General features: G+C 44.5%; 1 protein-coding gene and 2 pseudogenes across 1 annotated transcript in view; 2 read left to right on the top strand and 1 right to left on the bottom strand.

The window, feature by feature from the left end:
* Positions 1-14,755, top strand: part of LOC149521081 (Fc receptor-like protein 5) — a 203,585-nt gene that overhangs the window by 77,846 nt on the left and 110,984 nt on the right. The gene's annotated exons all lie outside the window — the stretch shown is intronic.
* LOC149521084 (uncharacterized) lies at positions 140-5,872 on the bottom strand (annotated as a pseudogene).
* Positions 11,570-13,452, top strand: LOC149521085 (uncharacterized; annotated as a pseudogene).

Raw genomic sequence — 14,755 nt, forward strand, 5'->3', positions numbered from 1 at the left:
CACCGTCGCTTGTCCACATAAGACTGACACACATCACACAAAGTTTTAGACAGGCATTCGACTTGTTTTTTCGATGCGCAGTCTGTGTGTCTGACTAAGAACTCTTTGGATCGACAAAATAGTCTACAGCTAGGACACCTCAGTGACACGCCCACGCTGTCTGAGCACGTTCTGCTCAAGCAGAGGCAGCAACAGTACCTGCAAGAGTGGTCGTGACTGTACACTGTGGGGCAAAACTCAATTTTTCGCTCCGAACAACTTTTTCACATCCAGAACCCCATAATAATGCTCATCGTGCAACAGGATAAAATCATCTTGGGGTACACCGGGACCCCCATTTTAAAAAAGCCCCAGCTGCCTTTCGCCGTATACAGCACCACCTGTATGTTAACTCCTAAATGCTGTTCATTTAGGATAAACTTTGCTACGCCGCTGAGCATAACCTTTTTTGGATCTGACCACCCCAGTTTCCCGGGAAGCTCTCTCACCCCCTCTAACAATTTGGCGTCCGTAGGTTTACTATCGGACATGACGGCCAAGAGCCCGCACGCAAAATACAGACTGGTACCGGTGTAGGCCAGGTCTACTAAACATGGTCTCTTTTATGAATAATTTAAATACCAAGGATAGAGTTTTAAATTCTACGAGCACCCCCACCCCTGTTTTTTACAATTGTCACAAGGAGGCGCATTGTTCCATTGAGGTGCAACTCTCTATTACTCTGGAATAGCTTTGAGGTCTGGTTTAAAAAACCCTCAGCAGTCAGCTCGTTCCTAGACCTTCTGACCGAAAACAAAGGGTTAGTTAAATTACGGCTCTCTAAACGTAACTGAACATAATCATCAGGGCCTACCCTACCATTAACGTCATCTAGAACTAACTGTATTCCCCTACGTATGGCTTCAATAACCTGTTCAGCTGAATTTATTTGCTCAAGATTGACAAAAGGGAATGCCTCACAATACACTTACCCCACAAATCTACGTACTTCACGTTGCCAACTTCTCGCTCTCTCCACATACAACTCTGGATTTTCAGGGGCACTTGAGGGTTCCTCTACGGGCCCATCAGGGGCATCTTCTGCCTCAGATGCTATTTCAGAGTCAGAGCTGTCTCCGTGAAATTCATCAGGACTAGCCAGGGACCCGTCTACAGACTCACCACCCCGCAGGTCAGAAGCCATTTTGTGAGCCTCCAGCAGGGGGCATCTCTTTTTGGTATTTTTTCCTCATCACCTCTTTAGGATTTTTTAAAAATTTTGCAGTCATCTTGGCCTGGAACTTTTTGGAGGCCACCAGTTCATCCGCCAAATGCTGTACCCCCTCTTTCTTTTAGGCCCCCTGAGGATACAGAATTCCTCAGTTTTCTGAATGAAGCATCAAACTCTTCCCCCATACTAGAATATGGGGGAGCTGTGATGAGCTTATGGTTTTGGGAGAATGGTTTGTCAGTCCTTGGTTTTTTATTCACAACCCCTAGAGCGCGTGCTCCGGGTTTGTGAATGTGTGTGGTTTTGCGCACGTTCAGAACCCCTAGAGCGCGTGCTCCGGGTTTGTGAATGTGGGCGTTTTTGCTCACAGTTCTCAGGGCTTGGTGTGGCAGTAGCCGCTGAGGAACTGGAGTTGTGTTTGTGTGGCTGCAACACCTCGGCATTGCAGGAGTTTTCAGTCCTTGGTGTTTTATTCACAACCCCTAGAGCGCGTGCTCCGGGTTTGTGAATGTGTGTGGTTTTGCGCACGTTCAGAACCCCTAGAGCGCGTGCTCCGGGTTTGTGAATGTGGGCGTTTTCGCTCACAGATTTCTCAGGGCTTGGTGTGGCAGTGGCCGCTGAGGAACTGGAGTTGTGTTTGTGTGGCTGCAACACCTCGGCATTGCAGGAGTTTTCAGTCCTTGGTTTTTTATTCACAACCCCTAGAGCGCGTGCTCCGGGTTTGTGAATGTGTGTGGTTTTGCGCACGTTCAGAACCCCTAGAGCGCGTGCTCCGGGTTTGTGAACATGGGCGTTTTCGCTCACAGTTTCCTCAGGGCATGGTGTGGCGGTGACCGCTGAGGAACGGGAGTTGTGGTTGCATGGTTGTTTCTTACCAGAGTCTTTCGTTTTGTCCTTGGGTTTGACGTATGTGAGGTTTGGACCACCCGGATGCTTCACCTGCACTCGTGCTGGTTTGCGTTGTTAAGGGTCTCAAAGCAGATTCCTGGTTCTTTGGCGGTTCTGGAGGAGGTGTCCTTGTAGCTCTGACTACAGCGTTGCTCACAGTTCTCAGGGCTTGGTGTGGCAGTAGTCGCTGAGGAACTGGAGTTGTGTGTGTGTGGCTGCAACACCTCGGCATTGCAGGAGTTTTCAGTCCTTGGTGTTTTATTCACAACCCCTAGAGCGCGTGCTCCGGGTTTGTGAATGTGTGTGGTTTTGCGCACGTTCAGAACCCCTAGAGCGCCTGCTCCGGGTTTGTGAATGTGGGCATTTTCACTCAGTTTCCTCAGGGCTTGGTGTGGTGGTGGCCACTGAGGAACTGGAGTTGTGTTTGTGTGGCTGCAATACCTCGGCATTACAGGTGTTTTCAGTGCTTGGTTTTTTATTCACAACCCCTAGAGCGAGTGCTCCGGGTTTGTGAATGTGGGCGTTTTCGCTCACAGTTCTCAGGGCTTGGTGTGGTGGTGACCGCTGAGGAACTGGAGTTGTGTTTGTGTGGCTGCAATACCTCGGCATTGCAGGAGTTTTCAGTCCTTGGTTTTTTATTCACAACCCTTAGAGCGCGTGCTCCGGGTTTGTGAATGTGGGCGTTTTCGCTCACAGTTTCCTCAGGGCATGGTGTGGCAGTGACCGCTGAGGAACTGGAGTTGTGGTTGCATAGTTGTTTCTTACCAGAGTCTTTTGTTTTGTCCTTGGGTTTGACGTATGTGAGGTTCGGACCGCCCGGATGCTTCATCTGCATTCTTGTGCTGTTTTGCGTTGTTAAGGGTCTCAAAGCAGATTCCTGGTTCTTTGGCGGTTCTGGAGAAGGTGTCTTTGTAGCTCTGACTACAGCATTGTCAGAAAAGTTGTCCATGCCTGTGAGGTGGGGGAAAAACATTTTTTTTGTAAAAACACAACAACAACACATCTAAACTTAACATCTCTCTCACCCACACCTGTGTATTTACTTAAAACCTCATAGAGCCACCAAACCGACAAGCAAAATACATTTACTGGGCTTCATCGATCCATCGGTCACTGATGCTGGGGAATTTTCCTTTTCCGCTGTCTCTTTCCTTTTTCTTTTGAGCTCCTTTTCCCTCTGGTCGAATGACCTCTCATGTTTTGACCGTACTGTGGAACAAACAACATTATTATAAAACACATGAAACCCTCTTGTAAACTTTAAAATCATTAGGGGTTTTTCTATTTAAAAAGTTATAGCTTTAAAAACAAAATAATCCATTTCCGGCTGTACAACAAACACCAGTTTTGAGTTTATTTCTACCACTTAAAAAAACAAACAACAAAAACCCACACAATTTTTTTAAATACATCTCATTTTGCAGAATAAAAGCCAAAACTGCTTTTAAAACCCCTTGTTAGTTTCAACAAACCAAGTACTGTAAAAAACCCTACACCTATGCCTTGCACAGCCCCTTCCCCCTCCCTCCACACACATACACTAAACAGCAGCTTTATAACACACACTAAATCAAGTTGGCAACCATATACTTTTCAAAACCCACATGCATTGAACACATCACATTTTGCACAGAAAAAGCAACCCACCAAACACACCTTACCAGCAGTTTGCCAACATCTATTTTAAAAACACACCTTTGTCTGTCACAAACTCCATCACACACACACCTTCAAAAACTCCCCACAACGGTTTTAAAACCATTTGCAACTCTATTTTTAAAAAGCAGCGGTATGCAACAAACTGTTTTTTAAAAACCACTTATATGTAGCATAAGCCCCTGAATCACCCACAACTTAACCCCTACTGCCAGCTTTTTTAAAATAAAATCGCCAGGTAAAAACACTCCACCTTTTTGTAACCATCCCAGATACTTTTAGCCTAACCCCACCATTTCCTCCCCCAACTCAGAATTGAACATTTATTTTGAAAACACATTTGGCACAGAAAGAACAACCCACCACCCAGCAGTTTGCCAACATACAGTTTAAAAACACCAATAACTCCCCCACAATTAAGTTTTGAAAAAAAAAACCCAACTCACAATTTAAACGTTACAATTAGTTAAAAGAAAAAAATAACCCGCACGCTTTAAAAAAGATTATGGATAGTTACCTTCTACCACAGGGTAAAGGCATGCTGGCACAGGGCTGTTCTATTTTCCCCTATGTATATTTGGGACTATGGAATAAAGAACAAGCAAAAAAATGTGAGTTAGGATTACCCCCAAATGCTTCAAACCCCATTTTAAAAACACACCTAGGTCTTGCACAGACCTCATCGCTCTCTCTCTCTCTCTTACAAATGACACACACACAAACCCTGCATAAATTTAAAAGCCAACTGCAAAAAAGTTACCTTTCACTATGGGCACATGCTTGTTCTGTTAATCCCCCCCCCCCCAATGTGTGCTTGGGCCTTAAGGTTAAAGAATAAGCACAAATATTAGTTAGTATTACCCAGGTTTTTTTTTTTTTAAACGGTATTAAGCACAACTACAGTTAAAAATGGTTTTTACCTTGGCCTGGTGGGGAACTGCAGATTAAAATTACTGGTTCCATGTTAAACAGATCACACTGCAATTAAGATAGACACCATTATTTTACTAAGAGAGCATGGCCAAAGAGTGGCATTATAGAATATATATTTTCAAAGTTAAAAACAAGGAACACACCTTCTCCTGTTGCACTCCAGCAGCCATTCAAGAAAGTTTCTGTTGAAAAGGACAGTCTCCAAACTACCTAGGTTTTTGATACCTTCCTAACACATTGTTTCAAACAACTTCAAAGTAGTAACTAGCAGGTGAATTTGATCACTGCAACTCTGAAATAATAGATCCTTAAAGCCTTTAGGCACCCCTCCCTAGCATTGCTCTTTGTGATCTGAGGGTGGAAGAATTAAGCTGTCTCCACAACTGAGTTGCTTTTGGCTACATTTTTTTCCTTTTAGTTAAAATATATTTTTTGTAGGGCTTTCTTACAGTATTAACAGTAAAAGCACCAATCCTTAATGTAGCTGTATCCATTTCCACGTGGACACCATTTGCAGATATCAATACATGTCTTGGGCTTTGTTTTTTCTAAACATGCTTCTTTCATGCTGAAGGTTTGGGGTTTAAATGAAATGCTTTTAAATGTTTGATTGTCTTTAGAGCAAATGCTTGTTCTACAGTATGGGTAAAAGTTGGAAACATTTCAGTTTGGGGTTAGACCCTTAATTTTTTGTAACTTCTAATGGCTAGAAAAAGTAGCCCCTAGCATTTAACCATCTTCTGGGTCATATTTAAACTGTCCAATAGCATTTCTACCAACTGCTGTGTCCTTTAAACTGTCCAATAGCATCTGCAAACTCCTGAGGTGTTATTTAATTAGATATTCATTAGAGCCACCCATCCAACCCATCAAATTTAATTACTGAACATTACCCTCACTTGAGGGTAAGTGGTCACACCTAATCCGAACCATTGACTAGAGCCCCTGGCTATTCAGTGAGGTGCGGTTAAACTATTGAGTTTTTGTCTAATCAATCCTAACTGGGGAGAGGGGGGATTTTTTTCTTTTATTTAAAAAAACAAAACATTTTGAGGGGTTTTTCCTTCCCCTGAGTTTCTACCATACATCTTTCATAGTCTTTTTCTTAAGCAGGGTTCTGTAACTTTTTGTACGCACCAGACATTCAATATAACCCTCTAAGCAGGGGTCTTTTGGCTTGGTCATGGTCTTTAAAACACTGTGAGGATCTTGACTGAATTGCACTGCATTTACCAAAGTCACCCCTTGTGCTATGTGTTCTTGAGTTAAGCACAGACATTGCATAGCATTACCTACGGCAATAACAGTATTTAATAATGGACTATGGAGCACTTTAAAGACTAACAAGATGGTTTATTAGGTGATGAGCTTTCGTGGGCCAGACCCACTTCCTCAGATCAAATAGTGGAAGAAAATAGTTTCAAGGGAATCCTCTGAACTGTCATTCATGTTAAAATTCGACACTCTCCAGGAAGGAATGAACAAAGGCTCAAACTATCTTACCCATCACCTCTAATACCATTAGCTCACAGACATCTCACTCTCCCCACCTCTAATATAATTAATTCACAGACACTTACCTTCCTTCCTCCCCCCCCCCCCCTGCATCCCCCTCCTGTTCTGAAATGTGATTTGTCCTTTTCATATGTGTTCATTTTTTTTAATTTTATCCTTTGGTATATATGGTTGTGACTATTTTCTTCCACTATTTGATCTGAGGAAGTGGGTCTGGCCCACGAAAGCTCATCCCCTAATAAACCATCTTGTTAGTCTTTAAAGTGCTACATAGTCCTGTTTTTTGCTTCAGCTACACCAGACTAACACGGCTACATTTCTATTAGTATTTAATAAGCTTTCCAAACACAGTTCAGCACATAGGCCCCGGAGCTTGCAGTTTATATCCTCTGGAGTCCAAGTCACACAGTCATGGTACCACTGGGCTGGTGCATCTATGACACAACCCTCACAGTCCTCAAAAAGCTTTTCCCTAAGGGTATGTCTACACTACCACCCGAGTTCAAACTAGGGTGGTAATGTAGGCAACCGGAGTTGCAAATGAAGCCTGAGATTTGAATTTCCCGGGCTTCATTTGCATAAAGCCGGGCGCCGCCATTTTTAAATGTCCACTAGTGCGGACTCCGTGCTGCGCAGCTACACGCGGCCCGGACTAGGTAGTTCGGACTAGGCTTCCTAGTCCAAACTACTGTTACTCCTCGTGAAATGCCAAAACCCTGCTTAAGAAAAAGCCTATTTGTAAGATGTCTAAAAGGATGAAGTTAGAAAATGGTGAGGGGACACACATGAGATATAAAACGTAGTAGCTGTAAATATCTCTTGAAAAGGGGCTTTTGTGACTCTCTTCTCTCAGAAGGTTTGTGTGATCCTTACATGAGTAAAAGTTTTAGTGGAACACATGGTCTGTATGTTTTTTAAATAAAATCATTTAAAAAAATAAAGTTTGTGAGAATCCATTTTGTATAAAGAGGCCCATTTACTGAAAAAGCCTGAAAGATGTATGGTAGAAACTCGGGGGAAGGAAAAACCCCTCAAAATGTTTTGTTTTTTTAAATAAAAGGAAAAAAGTATTTCCCCCCCCCCCCCCCAGTTAGGATTTATTAGACATGAACTCAATGGTTTCACCACACCTCGCTGAATAGCCAGGGGCTCTAGTCAGTGGTTAGGTTTAGGTGTGACCACTTACCCTTGTTGAGGTTAATGTTTAGTAATTAAATTTGATGGGTTGGATGGGCTGGCTCTGATGAATATCTAATTAAATAACACCTCAGGAGTTTGCAGATGCTATTGGACAGTTTAAATATAACCCCTGGGGTGGGTAGAGCGCTATTGGATAGTTTAAAGGACACAGGAGTTGGTAGAAATGCTATTGGACAGTTTAAATATGACCCAAGAGCTGGTTAAAAGTTAGGGGCTACTTTTTCCTAGCCATTAGAAGTTACAAAAAATTAAGGGTCTAACCCCAAACTGAAATGTTTCCAACTTTTACCCATACTTTAGAACAAGCATTTGCTCTAAAGACAATCAAACATTTAAAAGCATTTCATTTAAACCCCAAGCCTTCAGCATGAAAGAAGCATGTTTAGAAAAAACAAAGCCCAAGACATGTATTGATATCTGCAAATGGTGTCCACGTGGAAATGGATACAGCTACATTAAGGATTGGTGCTTTTACTGTTAATACTGTAAGAAAGCCCTACAAAAAATATATTTTAACTAAAAGGAAAAAAATGTAGCCAAAAGCAACTCAGTTGTGGAGACAGCTTAATTCTTCCACCCTCAGATCACAAAGAGCAATGCTAGGGAGGGGTGCCTAAAGTCTTTAAGGATCTATTATTTCAGAGTTGCAGTGATCAAATTCACCTGCTAGTTACTACTTTGAAGTTGTTTGAAACAATGTGTTAGGAAGGTATCAAAAACCTAGGTAGTTTGGAGACTGTCCTTTTCAACAGAAACTTTCTTGAATGGCTGCTGGAGTGCAACAGGAGAAGGTGTGTTCCCTGTTTTTAACTTTGAAAATATATATTCTATAATGCCTCTCTTTGGCCATGCTCTCTTAGTAAAATAATGGTGGCTATCTTTATTGCGGTGTGATCTGTTTAACATGGAACCAGTAATTTTAAGCTGCAGTTCCCCACCAGGCCAAGGTAAAAACCATTTTTAACTGTAGTTGTGCTTAATACTGTTGAAAAAAACCCTGGGTAATACTAACTAACATTTGTGCTTATTCTTTAACCTTAAGGCCCAAGCACACATTGGGGGGGGGGGGGGGGGGACAGAACAAGCATGTGCCTGCAACACTTTATCCCATAGTGAAAGGTAACTTGTGTGCAATTGGCTTTTAAAGTTATGCGGGGTTTGTGTGTGTGTGTGTGTGTGTGTGTGTGATTTGTGAGAGAGAGAGATGAGGTCTGTGCAAGACCTAGGTGTGTTTTTAAAATGGGGTTTGAAGCATTTGGGGGTAATCTTAACTCACATTTTTTTGCTTGTTCTTTATTCCATAGTCCCAAATATACATAGGGGAAAATAGAATAGCCCTGTGCCAGCATGCCTTTACCCTGTGGTAGAAGGTAACTATCCATAATCTTTTTTTAAAGCGTGCGGGTTATTTTTTTTCTTTTAACTAATTGTAACGTTTAAATTGTGAGTTGGTTTTTTTTTTTTCAAAACTTAATTGTGGGGGAGCTTATTGGTGTTTTTAAACTATATGTTGGCAAACTGCTGGGTGGTGGGTTGTTCTTTCTGTGCCAAATGTGTTTAAAAAAAAAATGTTCAATTCTGAGTTGGGGGAGGAAGTGGTGGGGTTAGGCTAAAAGTATCTGGGATGGTTACAAAAAGGTGGAGTGTTTTTACCTGGGGTTTTTATTTGAAAAAAAGCTGTCTGTAGGGGTTAAGTTGTGGGTGATTCAGGGGCTTATGCTACATATAAGTGGTTTTTAAAAAACAGTTTGTTGCATACTGCTGCTTTTAAAAAATAGAGTTGCAAATGGTTTTAAAACCGTTGTGGGGAGTTTTTGAAGGTGTGTGTGTGATGGAGTTTGACACAGACACAGGTGTGTTTTTAAAATAGATGTTGGTGTTAGGACCTAGAGAATTGGGCCCAGTGCAGTTATGTTAAGACAGATCAAGGAAAGAGGTTAACAAAAGTTTCTAAGTAGTCCCTGAGCAGAACTAGAGACATAGTTCAAGCAAGGGGGCGTTCACTACATACTTGCTTGAGTTGCAGAAGTAAAGTAAGTGAAAGGCTGTGCCTGTGATGGGAACAGCTAGTTTGAGAACTGAGAAGGTAACTCCCTGTTTCTGTTCTCACCCTGATCTTAACGAACTGTCTCTGCCCTCTGTTGTTTTAACTCCCTGTCTCTTTGTTGTTTGGTACTTGCCTTCTGGGCTGATAAGAAAGCTGTTGACGTATTATGAATTGCTTAAGGCCATGAAGTATACTCATTAACACTAGAAGCTTCTAACTAATTAAGGGAAGGCTGAGATGCTTGGGCAAATGTTTTATGACGCGACGGAACTGTCTATATAATCTTACTTGTTACTGAAATCAGAGCTGGTTCACTTAGGAGACTGGCCGCTCTCTATTGTAGTGCGCACTATTCAATAAAGAGCTTGTGATTGGATCTTGCTGGTGTTGCCTGTCTCTTTGCGGTCAGACAACGAACGGAGGCCGTCCGGGTTAAAGTCCCTGACATTGGCAAACTGCTGGTATAGAGTGTTTGGTGGGTTGCTTTTTCTGTACAAAATGTGATGTGTTAAATGCATGTGGGTTTTGAAAAGTATATGGCTGCAAACTTGGTTTGGTGTGTGTTATAAAGCTGCTGTTTAGTATATGTGTGGGGGGGGGGAAGGGGCTGTGCAAGGCATAGGTGTAGGGTTTTTTACAGTACTTGGTTTGTTGAAACTAACAAGGGGTTTTAAAAGCAGTTTTGGCTTTTATCCTGCAAAATGAGATGTATTTAAAAAAATTGTGGGTTTTTATTTTTGTTTTTTTAAGTGGGAGAAATAAACTCAAAACTGGTGTTTGTTGTACAGCCTGAAGTGGATTATTTTGTTTTTGAAGCTATAACTTTTTAAATAGAAAAACACGCTAATGATTTTAAAGTTTACAAGAGGGTTTCATGTGTTTTATAATAATGTTGTTTGCTCCACAGTAAAGTCAAAACGTGAGAGGTCCTTAGACCAGAGGGAAAACGAGCTCAAGAGAAAAAGGAGAGAGACAGCTGAAAAGGAAAATTCACCGGCATCAGTGACCGATGGATCGAGGAAGCCCAGTAAATATGTTTTGCTTGTCGGTTTGGTTGTTCTGAGGTTTTAAGTAAATACACAGGTGTGGGTGAGAGAGATGGTAAAGTTTAGATGTGTTGTTGTTGTGTTTTTACAAAAAAAAATGTTTTTCCCCCACCTCACAGGCATGGACAACTTTTCTGACAATGCTGTAGACAGAGCTACAAGGACACCTCCTCCAGAACCGCCAAAGAACCAGGAATCTGCTTTGAGACCCTTAACAACGCAAAACAGCACAAGAATGCAGATGAAGCATCTGAGCGGTCCGAACCTCACACACGTCAAACCCAAGGACAAAGCAAAAGACTCTGGTAAGAAACAACCATGCAACCACAACTCCAGTTCCTCAGCGGTCTCCGCCACACCATGCCCTGAGGAAACTGTGAGCAAAAACGCCCACATTCACAAACCCGGAGCACGCGCTCTAGGGGTTCTGAACGTGCGCAAAACCACACACATTCACAAACCCGGAGCACGCGCTCTAGGGGTTGTGAATAAAAAACCAAGGACTGAAAACTCCTGTAATGCCGAGGCATTGCAGCCACACACACACAACTCCAGTTCCTCAGCGGTCTTCGCCACACCAAACCCTGAGGAAACTGTGAGCAAAAACGCCCACATTCACAAACCCGGAGCATGCGCTCTAGGGGTTGTGAATAAAAAACCAAGGACTGAAAACTCCTGTAATGCCGAGGCATTGCAGCCACACAAACACAACTCCAGTTCCTCAGCAGCCACTGCCACACCAAGCCCTGAGAACTGTGAGCGAAAATGCCCACATTCGCAAACCCGGAGCAGGCGCTCTAGGGGTTCTGAACGTGCGCAAAACCACACACATTCACAAACCCGGAGCACGCGCTCTAGGGGTTGTGAATAAAACACCAAGGACTGAAAACTCCTGCAATGCCGAGGTGTTGCAGCCACACAAACACAACTCCAGTTCCTCAGCGACTACTGCCACACCAAGCCCTGAGAACTGTGAGCAATGCTGTAGTCAGAGCTACAAGGACACCTCCTCCAGAACCGCCAAAGAACCAGGAATCTGCTTTGAGACCCTTAACAACGCAAAACAGCACAAGAATGCAGATGAAGCATCCGGGCGGTCGGAACCTCACATACGTCAAACCCAAGGACAAAACAAAAGACTCTAGTAAGAAACAACCATGCAACCACAACTCCAGTTCCTCAGCGGTCACCACCACACCATGCCCTGAGGAAACTGTGAGCAAAAACGCCCACATTCACAAACCCGGAGCACGCGCTCTAGGGGTTGTGAATAAAACACCAAGGACTGAAAACTCCTGCAATGCCGAGGTGTTGCAGCCACACAAACACAACTCCAGTTCCTCAGCGGCCACTGCCACACCAAGCCCTGAGGAAACTGTGAGCAAAAACGCCCACATTCACAAACCCGGAGCACGCGCTCTAGGGGTTGTGAATAAAAAACCAAGGACTGACAAACCATTCTCCCAAAACCATAAGCTCATCACAGCTCCCCCATATTCTAGTATGGGGGAAGAGTTTGATGCTTCATTCAGAAAACTGAGGAATTCTGTATCCTCAGGGGGCCTAAAAGAAAGAGGGGGGACAGCATTTGGCGGATAAATGGGTGGCCTCCAATAAGTGCCAGGCCAAGATCACTGCAAATTTTTTAAAAAAGGCTAAAGAGGTGATGAGGAAAAAAATACCAAAAAGAGATGCCCCCTGCTGGAGGCTCACAAAATGGCTTATCTGACCTGCGGGGTGGTGAGTCTGTAGACGGGTCCCTGGCTAGTCCTGATGAATTTCACAGAGACGGCTCTGACTCTGAAATAGCGTCTGAGGCAGAAGATGCCCCTGATGGGCCCGTAGAGGAACCCTCAAGTGCCTGTGAAAATCCAGAGTTGTATATGGAGAGAGCGAGAAGTTGGCAACGTGAAGTACCTAGATTTGTGGGGTAAGTGTATTGTGAGGCATTTCATTTTGTCAATCTTGAGCAAATAAATTCAGTTAAACAGGTTATTGAAGCCATGCGTAAGGGAATACAGTTAGTTCTAGATGACGTTAATGGTCGGGTAGGCCCTGATTATGTTCAGTTACGTTTAGAGAGCCGTAATTTAACTAACCCTTTGTTTTCAGTCAGAAGAACTAGGGATGAACTGTCTGCTGAGGATTTTTTAAACCAGACCGCAAAGCTGTTCCAGAGAAATAGAGTTGCACCTCAATGGAACATTGTGCCTCCTTGTGACAGTTGTAAAAAACAGGGGTGGGGGTGCTCGTAGAGTTTTAAATTCCAACCTCGTGAAAGGAGGAGTACAGGTAGTTCCGAATAGGAAGCCTAGTCCGAACTACCTAGTCCGTGCCGCGTGTAGCCGCGCGGCACGGAGTCCGCACTAACGGACATTTTAAAATGGCAGCGCCCGGCTTTATGCAAATGAAGCCCAGGAAATTCAAATCTCGGGCTTCATTTGCAAGTCCGGTTGCCTATATTACCACCCTAGTTCAAACTAGGGTGGTAGTGTAGACATACCCTAAGACAGTGGCTAAGGAAGGTATAAACAGCAACGCGTACAATAGAGCGCATAACTTTTTTACGCTTAGGATGTGGCACTGGCTCAACTAGGTCAATGCCAAGCCACCCCCTGAATTCTTCATGGCCGTCGTCCCTGGCGTTCTCTTCAATGCTTTGTATTGGTGTTGAGCAAAAACCAGGTGGGCCTGATTCGTCTTCCTTGTCCGATGCAATGCTGTCCTGGGTCTGAGGGTCAGCTAGAAAGGCATCGTCGAGCTGTTGAGAAATTGCCAGAAAGAAATAATGTAAGACGCTCTGGTCATTTTATTTTTTTTTAAAGTTTACTAAATCGCGGTTTCCTAACCCCATGATGCCACAACTTCGATGTTTCATTTACCTGTTTGGCTTCTTTTCCATGCATCTTCTCCAACTTCTGGGAGCCGTGGTCACCTTTCTCCTGCAGGCCATCTAGCTCGTCGGGCTGCCTCGTGAGCGGTTGGGTTTCGGCGTCAGATTCCGGTGTATCCATCAGTGGCTGGGCCAAAGGGCTCCCTTCAACTTCTCCTTCCTCCTCGGAACTGTCGCTGATGTAGCGCTTTCTTCTCGGCACCAAAACAAAGTTGGTGAAAGAAGCCATGTTTCCGCTCAGCGTTTGCATGCTCTCTGAAACATGCGCTCTTGGAACAAGATGGCCTCCTCTTGTGTGGCGCTAGAACTTATGGGGAAGTGCTATGCTCTGATTGGCAGAGGGTGTCATGGGAAGCTCTTAGAGGGGTCACACGACCCGCTTCTGGTCTGGTCAATGGGTCCTGGAACTGCCCCCCCGATTGGTCAAAGCAGCTTGCAGGGTGGTCCCACAGGGAAAAAAACCCTTCCTGATTGGTAGAGGGAGGCGGGGCGAGTCCGTAGAGGGAGGCGGGGCGAGTCCTTAGAGGGTCACATGACACCCCTTACTTCCGGTCACCTGTCCCTCTTGACCCCGGATGTGTTACCCCCAAGGGCGGGACTTCTGGTGACAGGGGGCAGGACTAATGTTTGATTGATGGCAGGGCCCTTGTACTACTTCTCCATTTTAGAACTCACTCCTCAAAATTCAATTCAGGCATAAGAGAGGAAATGAAACTGAGACAATGCCCAGACCAGTCATGAACCCAAACTAGCCCGCGTTGTGAGCAGTACCAGGAGTAACCACAGTCCCCCACGTGTGTGTTGGTGAGTGGGAGATGCAAGGGGAGGGCAGTGTGTGTATGTGAGACTTTCAGAGACGCACACAATGTGAGAGAATGGTAGAGATTTGAATTGCCAAGATCCCTCCATCCCCCTCTCTCTGTGTGGAGATGGGATACAGGCGTGGAAGGGGAGGGACACCCTGACATCAGCACCCCTCTTCTCCCTCCCACAACCTGTCCGGAAAGGAGGAGTTTCCCAGGGGGGCCGCTCCAAGGCAGGAGCATCAGGACAGTGGGTGGAAGGGCAACTGAAGCTTGGCATCCAAACCAGTCAGGATCCCCCTGACGGACCAGGAGGGACTAGTTGCAACTTGGGAGGTGAAAGGTGATGGAGGTGAAAGAGATCCCGAAATGGTCACATCCTTGATCCTAAGGAGAGGCAGGAGCAGCAGAATACGGCCCTGTGACGTAGTGAATACCAGAATACGGCCCTGTGACGTAGTGAATACCAGAATATGGCCCTGTGACGTAGTGAATACCAGAATACGGCCCTTGCTGGTTGCTATGCTGGGCAGTGGGCTGTGGGCGACCTCTGCTGCCTGTAGC

This window comes from Pelodiscus sinensis, chromosome 30 (assembly GCF_052426305.1).
Source record: "Pelodiscus sinensis isolate ZL-2025 chromosome 30, ASM5242630v1, whole genome shotgun sequence".
Classification (NCBI taxonomy): Eukaryota; Metazoa; Chordata; order Testudines; family Trionychidae; genus Pelodiscus; species Pelodiscus sinensis.